This window comes from Ranitomeya variabilis, chromosome 1 (genome assembly GCF_051348905.1).
Source record: "Ranitomeya variabilis isolate aRanVar5 chromosome 1, aRanVar5.hap1, whole genome shotgun sequence".
Classification (NCBI taxonomy): Eukaryota; Metazoa; Chordata; class Amphibia; order Anura; family Dendrobatidae; genus Ranitomeya; species Ranitomeya variabilis.
In genome coordinates, this window is record NC_135232.1 from 37,686,752 (window position 1) to 37,701,838 (window position 15,087).

General features: G+C 42.5%; 1 protein-coding gene and 1 long non-coding RNA gene across 4 annotated transcripts in view; one reads left to right on the plus strand and one right to left on the minus strand.

Moving 5' to 3' along the window:
- Positions 1-15,087, plus strand: part of DCC (DCC netrin 1 receptor) — a 1,118,040-nt gene that overhangs the window by 1,084,385 nt on the left and 18,568 nt on the right. The window lies entirely within an intron of this gene.
- LOC143804296 (uncharacterized) lies at positions 1,831-13,790 on the minus strand. Of its 2 annotated transcripts, XR_013221007.1 has the most exons (4): positions 13,523-13,790; positions 3,428-3,584; positions 2,842-2,939; positions 1,831-2,457 (listed from the first exon to the last, which is right to left on the minus strand). It is a non-coding gene; the product is annotated as an uncharacterized LOC143804296 (long non-coding RNA). The 2 variants fall into 2 exon arrangements; XR_013221008.1 differs by lacking the exon at positions 3,428-3,584.

Here is a 15,087-nt window from a genome sequence, read left to right on the forward strand (position 1 = left end):
GGTCATTCCGATTTTAGTTGCACATTCCTGAAAAACAAACCACATCAGGGGAGGAGATTCAGATAAGAACTGATGACACCCTACCGGCTGCCATTTTTAGGTATTTTTTTGTGGGTGGGAAGTGGTTAAAACTATAAAATATGGTACATTATGCTCACCTGTTTTAAGCCCTCATCTGACTCCTTACACCGCCTACCAATCCTCCACGCCGGTCTTAGGTTCTTCCAATGCTTCCTTTCCATTGCCGAGGCCTCACGTGGTCAAGAGTGTGGCCAATTTTCTTGAATCAGCAATGGAAGGAAGCTACGAGAAGAACCAAGTACCAGCATGAAGCACTAGGGAGCTAGTAGTGGGGGCAAGATGACAGGTGAGGACCTGTCACAGGTGAATATAACGTTCATTGCCATCTGAATGTCTCAGTTGTGCAGCCTCGGGCTTTAGATATGCCTCCATGACAACAGTGCACCGGACATAAACATGAGGTCATCAGAATGTCTCAGTTGTGCAGCCTCAGGCTTTGGGTCTGTATCCGTGACCACAATGCACCTGACATAAACATGATGTCATCGGAATGTCTCAGTTGTGCAGCCTTGGGCTTTGGTTATGTCTCCTTGACAACAGTATACCTGACAGAAACATGTTGACATCAGAATCTCTCAGGCTTCGGGCCTACAATTTCAATTACTGAAAAAATCAAGCGGTTTTCACATATGTCACCTTTAAGTGTAACCTGTGATGGATTTCTTATGTTCTAAATGATGCAGACGAAATACATTTATGGAATTGTTGAGCAATTGTGCACCAGCTCGAACCGTTCTCTCTGAAACATCTCTCGGCTATTTGTTCCCATTTATCACTAAGATGAAGTTTTCAGCCTCAAAGAACATGAAAAAGAAATTAAATACATGCAGGTTATTCTTACTCATCACCTTTGGGAGAGGAACTTGATGTATATGGGGAGAATTGTTGAAGGCTCCACTGTAAGGGTTCAATACTGTTTATGGTATGCGTAGACTGTACGAAAAAGTGATGGGCCAAGCCGGGGAGACAACTGGGACCTGAGCGATGGATTCAGTCATCCAATCTAACCCTTTCCGGCTGTTAGGAACACAAGAAGTTGGATAAGTCGGTGGTGAGGAACCTTGCGTTACTGATAAGTGGGGATAATATGGAGATTTTAAAAATCTATCAATTTATAGGAACTGGAAGGCAGTTTTGAGAGGTCCACAACCGGTATTATTGACACTGTTGGGGTTTTGCGAGTACATCTACAGAGAGAGAAAGAGAAAGCAAGGCTTGTCCCTTGACGGGAGTCGGGAGGTTGTGAATGAAGAATGTATTGGCTAGTAAGATGAAGTTTGACACCGAAAAATGACTGGATGAAGTCTGTAGGCAGCTGCCGTGGACTGAAGATAGCCACCAGAGACCGCCAGGAAAATCAGAACCTGAAAAACAATGAAGGAATCGTGTTTTTTCACCATTTCACTGAACTTGATTTTTTTTTTCCCCATTTCTCATTACCCTATATGATCAAATCAATGGAGCCATTCAAAACGTCAACTCAACTCATAAAAAAAAAGCCCTCGCACGGTTATGTAGACGGAAAAATAGAAAAAGTTATAACTCTTGGAAAAAGAGGATGAAAAAACGAAAACTTAAAAGAATAATCTCCCGGTCTTCAGGCGGTTAACATATCTTGATACGTTTTGATCTGATATTTTCAGGATAAAGTACAGTAGATACTTACTGCTCATTTCTATTCCTCGCCGACTCCAATGCTAATGTTATTGACTTTCATATAAGAATAAGACATAATTAAGAAGTGCCCGATTCTTTCTTTTTTCTTGCATCTTCAAGAAGGAGAATCCACTGGGATTTTGTTGATCATAGTTAACTCCGGCTCAGGATGACGGGATCTTCATTAGTTTTGAACATCGAAAAGTTTTGACGAGGGAAGAATACTTTATGTATCTTCCATACGGGGATAATGGTAAAGTGCTCAGCAGGCGTTGAAGCATAGAAACGAAGGAGAAGTTAATGAGATCCGTTTAGACTTTGAGATATCATTTTGAAATAAATAAAAATAGGCTGATTTTATATCCATTTCCAGAACTGCCAGCCGAACGCAATCTAAATGCAGGAGCTGAAAGGAGACGATATATTTTGTCAGCGCAAATATCAGTTTAATCCTCGGCAAATGTCATTTCTCTCGAGCTTAACTTATTCATGGCCCAGAAATCAATTTGTAATATCAATATTAAACAGGCTGAGTAATCATCAAAGTTGATAACGTCTCATCAAAAAAATTAAAAAAAAGAAAAAAGGAGATTGGGTGTTGTGTGAGACGTGTCGGAAGGTTGCCTAAACCGGCTCATCAAAGGATAATAATTGCAGTGTATGGATAATTCTCATTTGACTTGGATTCTTCATTACACAGAAATGACATTCATCTCCTACCTGCAGACAATGAAAAATTAGGCTTGAAGGATAGTTTTTCTACATTTTTGTATCTCACTAACGCTATGCGCAGCAATTTTTTACATTTTTGGTGGAATTTTTCAACATTTCCAATCAGCGTACAGATAAGTATTTACAAAAGTGGATCAGATACTCATACAAAATACATAATTGTCAGCTAACTACTTATTTGGCCACCAGGTACTCCTCTAGACATTGCTCTCCCATACACATGCATGCTCCGCTGAGCTGAGATTTCATGTACTTTAAATAGGGAGTGGAGTATAAATGAGCGAATCAGTTTGATTCTTTTGTGATCCATTTTATGCAAATTCAGCAAAATGGAGGGAAAGGGGTAAAAAGAAATAACACTTTTCCACTCACTTGTCCCACTGCGGTAGCTCTCCCCGCTCTGGTTCTATTCGTTGTTCTCTCCGGCCTCTTTTTTTTCTTCAGCACAGTGTATGAAAGCTCTCAGTGGTCTAAAGGAAAGTAGTTAAAAATTAGCTTTAATCATGCACGATAAAGAAATTGGAAGGATGTGCAATTATTAAAAAAGAAAACCTATAATACTTACACATTTTGTAACAGCTATCACAGCTATGATTAAGGGTTTTCTACCTGAAACGCGTTAGAATTGTGAGGTTTCTTTTTTAATATGTGTTGATTTTTCCAATATTTTATTCTTTATGATTAAAAGCTAAGTTTTAACTACTTTCCTTTGGTGCTGGAGAATATGCTTTTATTTCTCTTACATGCAAGAATCAGATCACAGATGCGGAGAACTTAATTTCTCTATCTTCTCCAATGTGTGAGTCGGCATATATTGGACCGCATTCGGACTCATGAAGACTTGACGTGAGAATACAAACACTAGTTGGCACTGCTCCATAATAATATAACATTGGAGTGAGTGCTACCCGACGAACCATCTGATAGTGCTCATCTGATTTATACGCTGGCTACTCACCAGTGTGAACAAGCCCTTAGAAATCGGGACACAGCCCTGACATGCTGGGACGGCTGGACTGAGTCCTCAAATAAAGACAGTTTTGCCGAATCTGGAACAATTGGGAGCTCTTAGGAAGCAGAAAATGAACACTTCTTGATGAAGTAAAACATATAACCTTTGAATAAAAAAACAAGAAAATTGCAGGGTTACTTAAACTGGTGACATCCCTTTATGCCTTTTTTTTTTGGAGTAAATATATGGATTTTTGAATTTTTTTTTATTTTGGTACCAAATACATTATGGCTGTTGCACCATTTTTACTTTTTTTACTTTATTTTTTTCAGTTAATTTTATGGGATTTGTTCTACATGAGTGTGGTTTACATTAACCAGATGTTTTTGAGCTGATTCCTAATTTTCAATTTTTCAAAATGTTGCAAAAGCATCTTTTGCTTTGTGCCAAATTCAACAAACAACACCAACGAAAACAGAAAGACAAGACAGAAAAATATCCTAAAAAAAACACCCAATTGATGAATTGGCACTAATGTTTTTTGAAATATTCTACCTATTTGCAAGAATATAACTCTGAAGGGTTGAGAAGATCTTCACTTGGTTCCTTACTTTTGACTTCCCGTGAAATGAATGACCAACTTAGACTGAACTGAGCTCCACAGACACTGTTTAAGAAAATAAAAGGAGTCAAATATACTTTGACCGAGGACGTAGCTATAGGGGGTGCGGAGGCAGCAGTCTGAGGGGGCATGAAGGCTCCTTTGCCACATTTGAAGACACCAATATTATGAATATCTTATGAAAGGCTTGAGGCCCATAAGCTTCAATTTTAAGCCTTTGTCATAGAGGGTTAGGTTTTCACTATGCAAGGCACTGAAGAAGTCTATGATCTGTTGAATAACGTTGCTTACATTTCGGGCTTTATGGTCAGCACATTTCCAGTGTGAGCTCTTTGCAGTCATTGGATCCCAGAGAAAAATGTCTAATTCCCTTATTGTTTAGGATCCATTCATATATTAACATCAGCAAAATTAATATAAGAAACCAGAGAAGAACTTCACGAAAACAATGATCTGCGCACGACCCAAATGTACACGTTCCAAAAATAATTTGTATTGTTCAAATGTGCTTATCATGCACGACGCGGCTCTGAAAATGCTGAGAACATTTTGTTAATGAGACAACGGGGGACATTGTTATTGCAGTATACGGAGGGGTTATATGCAAGTCACAGAGGAGGTCATTGATCACAGTCTCTTCACTGTAGACCTCGGGCGATACAGGTGCGACCTGCGTCACTCCATAGAATTTGGTACCGTGCTCTTAAAATCAAAACTTGTGTAGGAAAGGCTTGGAAAATAAAAACATTCTCCTGCTCCTAAATGCATCCCTTAAAAGCTGAAATGGTCTAAAATAGAAACATTGGAATTATAAATACCATATATACTCGAGAATAAGCCGACCTGAGTATAAGCTGAGGCACCCACTTTTGCGTCAGAAAACAGGGTAAGCTTATTGACTCAAGTATAAGCCAGGTATGCATTGTCCCCTCATCCATGTCCTGCTATGCATGGCTCCCCCTGTCCTGTACTGGTATGTGGCTACCCCTGTCCTGTCCTGGTATGTGTCTCCCCCATCCTGTCCTGGTATGTGGCTCCCCCATCCTATAATGGTATGTAGCTCCCCCTGTCCTGGTATATGGCTTCTCCTGTCCTGTCCTGGTATGTGGCTCCCCCGTCCTGTCCTGGTGTGTGTGGTTCCCCCTGTTGTATGCATGGCTCCCATGGCCCCTCATGGCTTGGCCCCCCTGGTCCGCATAGCTCTGCTCCCCCGGTCTGCATGGCTCACCTCCCCCATCCCGCATGGCTCGGCACCCCCAGTCCCACATGGCTCGGCTCCCCCGTCCCATCGTTGTATGCATGGCTCACATCCCCAACCTCCCACCCCCGGTCCTACTCACCCTCCTCGTGTCGTCGCTGCATCTCCGTTGTCCCAATGCCGGCAGCTCTCCTCTCCTGTGCTGAGCAGTCACATGGTACCACTCATTAAGGTAACGAATATGCGCTCAACGCCTATTCATTACCTTAATGAGCGGTACCATGTGACCGCTCAGCGCAGGAGTGGAGAGCTGCCGGCACCAGGACAATGGAGATGCAGGACGGAGATGCAAAGATGGAGGGTGAGTATGATGTCTTCTGTTAGCCGGCAGCTGCAGCTGTCACTGTGCAACAGCCGCCAGCTCCTGCCACTGCTCCGCCACTCCCAATCCCCCACCAACATTCTGGACAATTGACTCGTGTATAAGCTGAGGGGGGTGTTTTCAGCACAAAAAAAGTGCTGAAAATCTCGGCTTATACACGAGTATATACGGTAACTGTGGTCTTTAAGGTCATCAAATCATTGGTTTTAGACCATGTTCACATCACATCTGTGTCCCCTCAACACCCTCCCTGACAAAGTATGGTGACCTCATCACAGTATGATTCTCTAGTTTTAATCCCCATAAAGCCATCCATACAGTATAATGGGCCCCACATAGTGCTCAATACAGTATACAGGGAACTACATAGTACTCCATGCAGTATAATGGGCTCCATATAGTGATCCATACAGTATAAAGGGAACCACATAGTCCTCTATACAGTATAATGGACCACACATAATGCTCCATTCAGTATACTGGCCTCACATAAAACTCCATACAGTAAGAAGGACCCCACGTAGTGCTCCATACAGTATAATAAGCACCACATAGTGCTCCATACAGTATAATGGCCTCACATAGTCCTCCATACAGTATAATGGGCCCACATAGTGCTCCATACAGTATAATGGCCTCACATAGTCCTCCATACAGTACAAAGGGCCCCACATAGTGTTCCATACAGTATAATGGGCACCTGTTAAAATAGTTATTTTGTATATTTGTTTATTCAGGACTCTTTACCAGATGCGATACTCTGAAGAAAATGTCATTACATTTCTCATAAAAAATGTAGTGGTTTATTGAATTGTACACCAAAAAAACATCATTGCAGCAAAACATAAAATAGGTGAAATAGTTACAAAGAGATTGTCCATTTGTCCATAATAAAATTTGTCCCCATCTTTCCTGAGATTCTGAATGGTAAATGGCATCTGTCTCTGTCATGGAGCATGCATTGAGAAGCACATGGCTAATTCACATACCAGCTGTTCATTCCATCTGAAGTATGTGTGAGACTGAAGAAGAAGCCCCCAAGTGACAGTCGTGGATATATATATGTCTCGTAGAGCACGTGTTCTCTTTATATGGTGTTAACTTTTAGGCCGGGATCACACACAGCGAGATACGGCCGAGTCTCGCAGGTTAAAACCAAGTTCTGGCACCGGCACTCCAGAGCTGAGCGTGCGGCTGCATAGCAATACATGGAGCCGCACGCTCCGCTCCGGAGTGCCGGTGCCAGAGCTTGCTTTTAACCTGCAAGACTCAGCCGTATCTCGCTGTAGTGTGACTCCGGCCTTAGTCTGAGCTAAATATACAGGAATAGCACATGTAATGTCGGCAAAACCTTCCACGAGGTTCAGTACAGAATTGAGTGTAATAAGTCAATGATCAATAATTAATATTTAATAGAACCACATAGTGCTCCATACAGTATAATGACCTCATGTAGTCCTCCATGCAGAATTAAAGGCCCCACATAGTGCTCCATACAGAATAATGGCCCCACATAGTGCTCCATACAATAAAATGGCTCCATATAGTTCTCAATACAGTATAATGGCCCCAAATAGTGGGGTATACAGTGTAATGGCCACACCTAGTGCTCCATACAGTATAATGTGCCCCATATAGTGCTCAATACAGTATAATAGACCCCACATTAATAAAAAAAAATACTCATCTTTGCTCCACTGTTGCGGTCTCTTCACGGTGTCTTCAGATCCTATGGATATCTCGGCACAGCATGGGCATGGTAATAACATCATTGCACCCGCTGCACTGAGACGTCATACACAGAGGGGGAGAGGGAGTGTCAGTTGACGCTCCCTTTTCCATCATTGCTTTCAACTGTATCGGCATCTAGGATTCCGATATAGTTGAAAGTACTTTGCAGGGTGAAAGTGTGATGCTGGGAGGGGACCCAATATACCCAAATATACTTTAGGGACCCGCAGGCAAAACATACTTAACCTGTGAGCCAGATTTTACCCAAGGACCAGAGTTTGCCATATGTCAGCTAGACTAAAGTCAAACTCAAGGGTGTCATAAATATGGTACCAAGAAAACTGATTTGATTACAAAGGTAAGGTTTACAGATTTCCAGAATGTGAGTGCTTTATGGAAAACTTAAACTTCTTGATATGGTGTATGGTGCCCAAGTAAGAGAGCCATGTGTTGGACACATAACACTTCTATACAGTTAACTAAATAGCAATACTTCCCTTTACCCATTAAGTTCAGTGGTGTAACTAGAGTCCAGTGGGTCGGCCGACATCAGATACCGGCCTCTGATTGGCCGACAGCGTGCATTGCAGCACAGGGAACTGGTGGGTTTCTGCTCCGCTATACATTTCACCAGAATGTGCATCCCTGAATGTTGTTGCGCCCTTGATTAAGTTGCTCCTTACAACCTTTGCAACCTCGATCATTGTGCCTCCTGATTAAGTTGCCCCTTATGTCCCCCTCTCTCTATTATAACCTGATTGCTATGGGCTCATTTGATGAGGTAGATTCTCTAAGCTGTTGGTCAGGGTGGGCAGCACGGATTGGAGGTGATGATGCAGCAGAAATGGCAGCATGTGGATCAAAGGAGACCATGACAGCAGAAGGGCATGTGAAGATAGAAGCAGTATATGCTTCTGGAGGGCAGTTATATACAGGAACAGCAGAGAAGTATATGAAATTATGATCTTGCAGTAGAGTTATGGTTAACCATAGGAATAGCAGAGGCATATTTGCAGTTGGGTACCTTAATAGTAGAAATAGTAGTAGTGATGACATCAGCGATGCCTGCCAGATTACAAAGTGACTAGGGGGCCATCCATAGGCCAAGGGGGCAAGACTTGGCACTTGAGCCAGGACAGTAACTCATTCAGTTATGGCGAAGCAAAGGGTGGTTGAGCGGAATAATTGTTGACCCAGCCTTCTTAAGGGTACGGCCACCTTAAAAATTCATTGCATAATTGATTATTGATAAACAGTTGGGTTCTACATAATTGGTTTAATGCTTTTGGTGTTAAGGAAGACTTTACAATAAAATTTGGACAGAAGAGGTGAGTAGATCAGGAAAAATTCTAATTGTCTGTTTGTACGATTGTTTTTCCATAGAAATTCGATACGCTACTAATTTAATGTCCCAGATTATGCTCTAGAGTTCTTTCCAGATCCCAGAGCATAATAAACAAAGTAATAATAAAAAGTATATTTATTCTCACCCTCTGGGGCCTCTTCTACTGACTGGCACCCGTCCAGTCCTCAACGCGTGTTCCATTCCTACACCGCTTGCGATGGAATCTTCAGTCCTCTCGCACTGTGCTGGACTTCTGGGTGTCATGGATTCGCAGAAGGTCAATAGATTCACGATGTTACGGAAGTCTGGCACATTGGGCAAGGAACTAGGATTCCATCACGAGCAGCGGAGGACTGGAAGATGCGATGAGAACTGGGCAGATGGTGGTGAGGAGTGAAGCGGCCAGAGAGTTGAGCAGTGAGTATAAAGATTTTTTAACCTTTTATTTGCCCGTTGTGGTTCATAAAAAAAGACGGCCAACTGCTAAATATGTGCGGAAGCCAATTTCAAATTATCCGCATTTGGAGAAATGCAGATTTTTGTAGAATTCAACTCCACTCGAATTTAATCACTCACCTTTAGTGGACAGAAGGGATAATATAAGACTCTTTGAACTTACTAAGCGTAACATTCTATAAAAGCAAAAACAAACAGACTAAAGCTAATTATGTCCATGTTATAAGATGAGACAAATCCCCCAAATCTACTATTAGAATTAGAAAAGCCAAAGGGACATGTTTAAGAAAATAACTAGAAACAAGATGGATGAGTACAATCACAGAAATCAACACCCTGTCAACAAGGAGCCTGAAGACCGCAGCAGTGTGCAGGACATTCTGGAGAATCACTCTGCAGATTATGGTAGTAGCAATCTCAAAAATAAGAAGAAAAATACATAGGACAGATCAATCTTTCCTTGCTGAACAGGGTAAAACCGTGTCCTGTATTCTGCTTGGTCCACAATTCCCAATCCATTCATTTTGCTGCTAGTCATGGGATTATATATCACACACAAACCTACTGATAACACTTACTGAATAACAAGAAGAAGCACGCATGGACACCATCTTCATTTTAGGTTTTATTATCAAACCGCAACTTTAGGGCTTTTTCACACTTTGCAGATTTTGCTGCGGATTTTTCCGCAGCGGATTTGGAAAAACCGCAGTGCAAAATCGCTGCTGTTTTCACTGCGGATTTTCCTGTGGTTTCTTCTGCGGATTCCTCTGCGGGTTTTCAACAGCACTTTCCTATTGGTGCATGTTGAAAACCGCTGCGGAATCCGCAGAAAGAAGTGACATGCTCCTTCTTTTTTTCCGCTGCAATTCCGCGCGTTTTTTTCTGGGATTTTCCGCAATGTGGGCACAGCGGTTTTTGTTTTCCATAGGGTAACATTGTACTGTACCCTGCATGGAAAACTGCTGCGGATCCGCAGCATCAAAACCGCTGCGGATCCGCAGCAAAAACTGCAAAGTGTGAACATAGCCTTAAAGCACCATTCCAGGTCTTGTTTTTCAGCACTGGAGTGGCTCTTTAAACATGAGTCCCCTGCCTCCGCTCATACTCACCCTCTGGAGTCTTCACAGTCTTTTTTGGTGCCGCTTCGGTCCTCCTGCGCCATCTTGTGAGCACAGCTTCTGACTGGCCGGAAGTCAGAAGTTAAGTCATAAGAACGCAATGCAAGTTTATGAGGGCCAAAGTGAGGCCAGAACGAGGCTCTGATAGACTTAAATAGTAAAGTGACCTCTGCACAGCCCCATGAAACACTGGAGCTGCAAGCAAGTTACTTTTCTCCGGAGGCCGATGGGAGCGGCAGCAAAAACTATGAAAGGGCAGGGCAGGCGACTTACATTTAGAGCACTACTCCAACATTGCATTAAAAAATGCTGGAGTGGTGATGTAAGAAAATACCTTAAAAAATACTTTACCAAAATTGTAATCATCAAAACGCAAAAGGCAGTGGTGTAACTAGAGTCCAACAGGCCCTGGCGCAATATTTGGACTTGGAAAACAACCTGCATGTTGATCAGATATATGGGCCCCTGTAGCATTCTAAATACTATATTATGCCCTCCACATAATATAATAATGTCCCCATCCTGTATTATTTTCACCCATCCTGGGCCCCTTCCTGATACAATGTCCTTCATCCTGTGCCCCTTCCTGTTATAGTATTGTTTATCCTTGTCCCTTCCAGAAAGAATTTTTACCATCCTGAGAACTTTCAAGTAATAATGTCCAACATCCTAGGCCACTTCCTGGTATACTGTTCCTCATCCTGGCCCCTTCCTGTAAAAATGTCCCCATCCCGGCCCCTTCCTGTAATATATGTCCTCCATCCAGTCTGTTTCCAGAAATAATGTGCCCCATCCTGTAAACATCTTTTTCATTCTGCCAGTGTTCTCTCTCTCATTTAGAAAACCCAAGAGTTTCTTCTCACCTTCCCCTGCTCCCACGACGTTCGGCGTCCCCTCCAATAGTCAGCTCAGAGGCAGGCGGCTAATTCCAGCATGTGTGCTATGGGCAACGCATGAGACATCACTGCTATGTGCTGCCTGTTACTGGTACACCGACGTCAGTTACCAGCATCTGATTGGTCGGTGGTGTGTATTGCAGCGTAGGGACCCCGTGGGTCTCTGCTCCACAATTCCTTTTCAGCTGAATGTGCATCTTTGTACACATATCTAGCTGAAATTAGCACTGGAGTTGGTGGCTCCCCATCCCTCACAGGCCTGGCGTGAATTTATCCTATGCGACAGCGATTGTTACACCCCTGACAAAAGGTTTTGCCAAAAACCATCTGAATACTTCATTTACTGTTCTCTCGCATTCTAATTTATGAGACAATTACCTACCTTCTACTAAAGAGGCCGTGACCAAAACAATATAGTCACATAGCAGAGAGGAAGGGAGGGGAAACAAGGAACCAATCTTCAGGACAGGTAAGATAGACAAGCCCAGGTCCCCCCTATGATCTTTTATACAGTAACTATGGGATTTTTCTAACCCAATGGTGCACGGTTAAGGAGGCAAACAATGCATACTTACTCCTCAGCTTCACACAGTAAGTCCAAACAGTGACCCAACCATCTACCGTCACTATACTAACCCCACGCTACCCACCAACCAAGAAAAACCCGGACAATTCTTGGCAGGAAAATCTTCCACCAAAACTGTTCTGAGGAGATAACAGGAATTTACTTGGGTGTCCAACAATTCCATGTCGTCCTTGTGGAGCCCTCCATATTCTCTCGTGCTCTTCTCTTCATCTTTTCCCTAAAACTCATCCAAATAGGACTGATTTTTCAGGAAACAGTACCGTCTTATGTCATCCCTGATTATTTTATGTAGTAAAGCCTGGTCATACACACTATCCATAGCTTGATGTCACTATTTGTATCTACCATAGCCTGGTCCTCTGAACTCCCTATCGTTTGGTCATTAGTACTTGGTATAACTTGCAAAGTTAGCCAACTTAAATTTTTTTTTTCTCGAAGGCTTATCAAAAAATCTCATACAATGTTTTAAACAGATACATTGGAAAACCTTAATCAATCTTTAGGATTATTTATAAGTGATACGTGTCTACAGCCCAGAATTCTCTTAATAACTGTAAAATGATGATATATACAGTGAAAACAATCTGTATACCGTAAGTTTATCCGCCTTTAAAAAAAAATCATAGACACATTCAATTTTTTTTTAAAGACAAGGCAAAAAGTGCCCTATTTTTATGGACTGTCGTTGAATTTCTGGACGGTTGGCAACCCTGTAACCTGGTCATTGTATGACCAGGTTACAGGGTTACCAGATGTACAGTGGTACTTGGTATAACCTGGTGGCCCAGCGTGGTCAGTCTGCTTTGTATAACTTGCTCATTTTTACCTGGTATTACCCGGTACTGGGTCGGATCTAGCTCGCATTGGTTACTAAATGCCCCCGTGAGCCGACGGCAGTGCTTGCTCCACCGACGGTAATCTTTCCAAGCCGTGTTTGTTTTCACAATGGCTGATTTCCTCAAGAATTGGATGTTATATATTGGCAGCCTACAGTCTTCAGACCAAATGGCAGCACAATCTCATTATGTATTTATTCCCCACTTCACCCCCCGCTGCGTACTATCCTGCTCCTAGTAATTAGCTGGGATGACAAGCGAGCGTTCTTGGCACGCGAGCTGCCGCACAAGTTGAATTAATTCCCCTACTTGCAGCGTCTTTTGCATTGTGACATTTTACTTTTACCGACGGAGGGGAGATGAAAACCGGCGACGCTCCAGCATTATATTAAACAGGCGCCGATCCTCGGGATCTTTCGCTGCGGCGATGCACCCCTTGTAAATGTTACCGTTTAGAGGACTTATCTCGTTATTTTGCCCTCCGAGCACTTTGCACTTTGCACAATTACACAATTAATTTGTTGCTACCAGGTTTGCTGACATCAGCATCAGAACTAAATAGGACGAGCTAATAAGTGATGAAAAAGCACGCCTGTGATTATAATAAAAAGGGTATTATCATCATTAGCGAGACGGCTGCCAGCGAAAATGCTAAATGCTCCGATTTGCATATTTTAGCTGGGATTTATGCCTTCATAATACATTCAATAGACTCAATAGCCATCATTTATCAGAAATGTCTTACAGTAAAAGAGGCTTAATGGCCCACAGCAACCAATCAGCACTGAGCTTTCATTTAACTACAGAAACCAATGAGAGCTCAGCTTTCATTTTACAGAAAAAACAATCAGAATGTACCTTTAATTTTACCATAGCAACCAATCAGAGCTTACCTTGCATTTTACCATAGCAACCAATCAGAGCTTACCTTGCATTTTATCACACCAACCAGCTTGTGACGTAACTTCTAACTTCCAACCAATAAGAAGCTGCGGTCACAAGATGGCCAGAACGGGAGCATTGCCGAAAAAAGGTGAAGAGTAAGACCGGGGGGCCGGGACCTTAGTGCAGTAGCACCACGCCAGCTCTGATCACTAACAAAATATTGGAGAGGTGCTTTAACAATGCTCGTTCACAATTTCTTTACATGTAAATGCGGATTAAGTTTTACTATGAAATAAGAATACACCTGCAGATTTTTTGTTACCCCTGTACTGTGACATCACTGTGTGTATTATCCCTGTACTGTGACATCACTGTGTGTATTATCCCTGTACTGTGACATCACTGTGTGCATTATCTCTGTACTGTGACATCACTGTATGTATTATCTCTGTACTGTGACATCACTGTGTGTATTATCCCTGTACTGTGACATCACTGTGTGCATTATCTCTGTACTGTGACATCACTGTATGTATTATCTCTGTACTGTGACATCGCTGTGTGTATTATCCTGTACTGTGACATCACTGTGTGTATTATCCCTGTACTGTGACATCACTGTGTGTATTATCCCTGTACTCTGACATCACTGTGTATTATCCCTGTACTGTGACATCACTGTGTGCATTATCCCTGTACTGTGACATCACTGTGTGTATTATCCCTGTACTGTGACATCACTGTGTGTATTATCCCTGTACTGTGACATCACTGTGTGTATTATCCCTGTACTGTGACATCACTGTGTGTATTATCCCTGTACTGTGACATCACTGTGTGTATTATCCCTGTACTGTGCATCACTGTGTGCATTATCCCTGTACTCTGACATCACTGTGTGTATTATCCCCGTACTGTGACATCGTTGTGTGTATTATCCCTGTACTGTGACATCACTGTGTGTATTATCCCTGTACTGTGACATCACTGTGTGCATTATCCCTGTACTCTGACATCACTGTGTGTATTATCCCTGTACTGTGACATCACCGTGTATATTATCCCCGTACTGTGACATCACCGTGTGTATTATCCCTGTACTGTGACATCACTGTGTGTATTATCCCTGTACTGTGACATCACTGTGTGTATTATCCCTGTACTGTGACATCACTGTGTGTATTATCCCCGTACTGTGACATCGCTGTGTGTATTATCCCTGTACTGTGACATCACTGTGTGTATTATCCCTGTAGTCTGACATCACTGTGTGTATTACCCCTGTACTGTGACATCACCGTGTATATTATCCCCATACTGTGACATCACCGTGTGTATTATCCCTGTACTGTGACATCACTGTGTGTATTATCCCTGTGCTGTGACATCACTGTGTGTATTATCCCTTTACTGTGACATCACTGTGTGTATTATCCTGTACTGTGACATCACTGTGTGTATTATCCCTGTACTCTGACATCACCGTGTGTATTATCCCTGTACTGTGACATCACCGTGTGTATTATCCACGTACTGTGACATCACTGTGTGTATTATCCCCGTACTGTGACATCACTGTGTGTATTATCCCTGTACTGTGACATCACT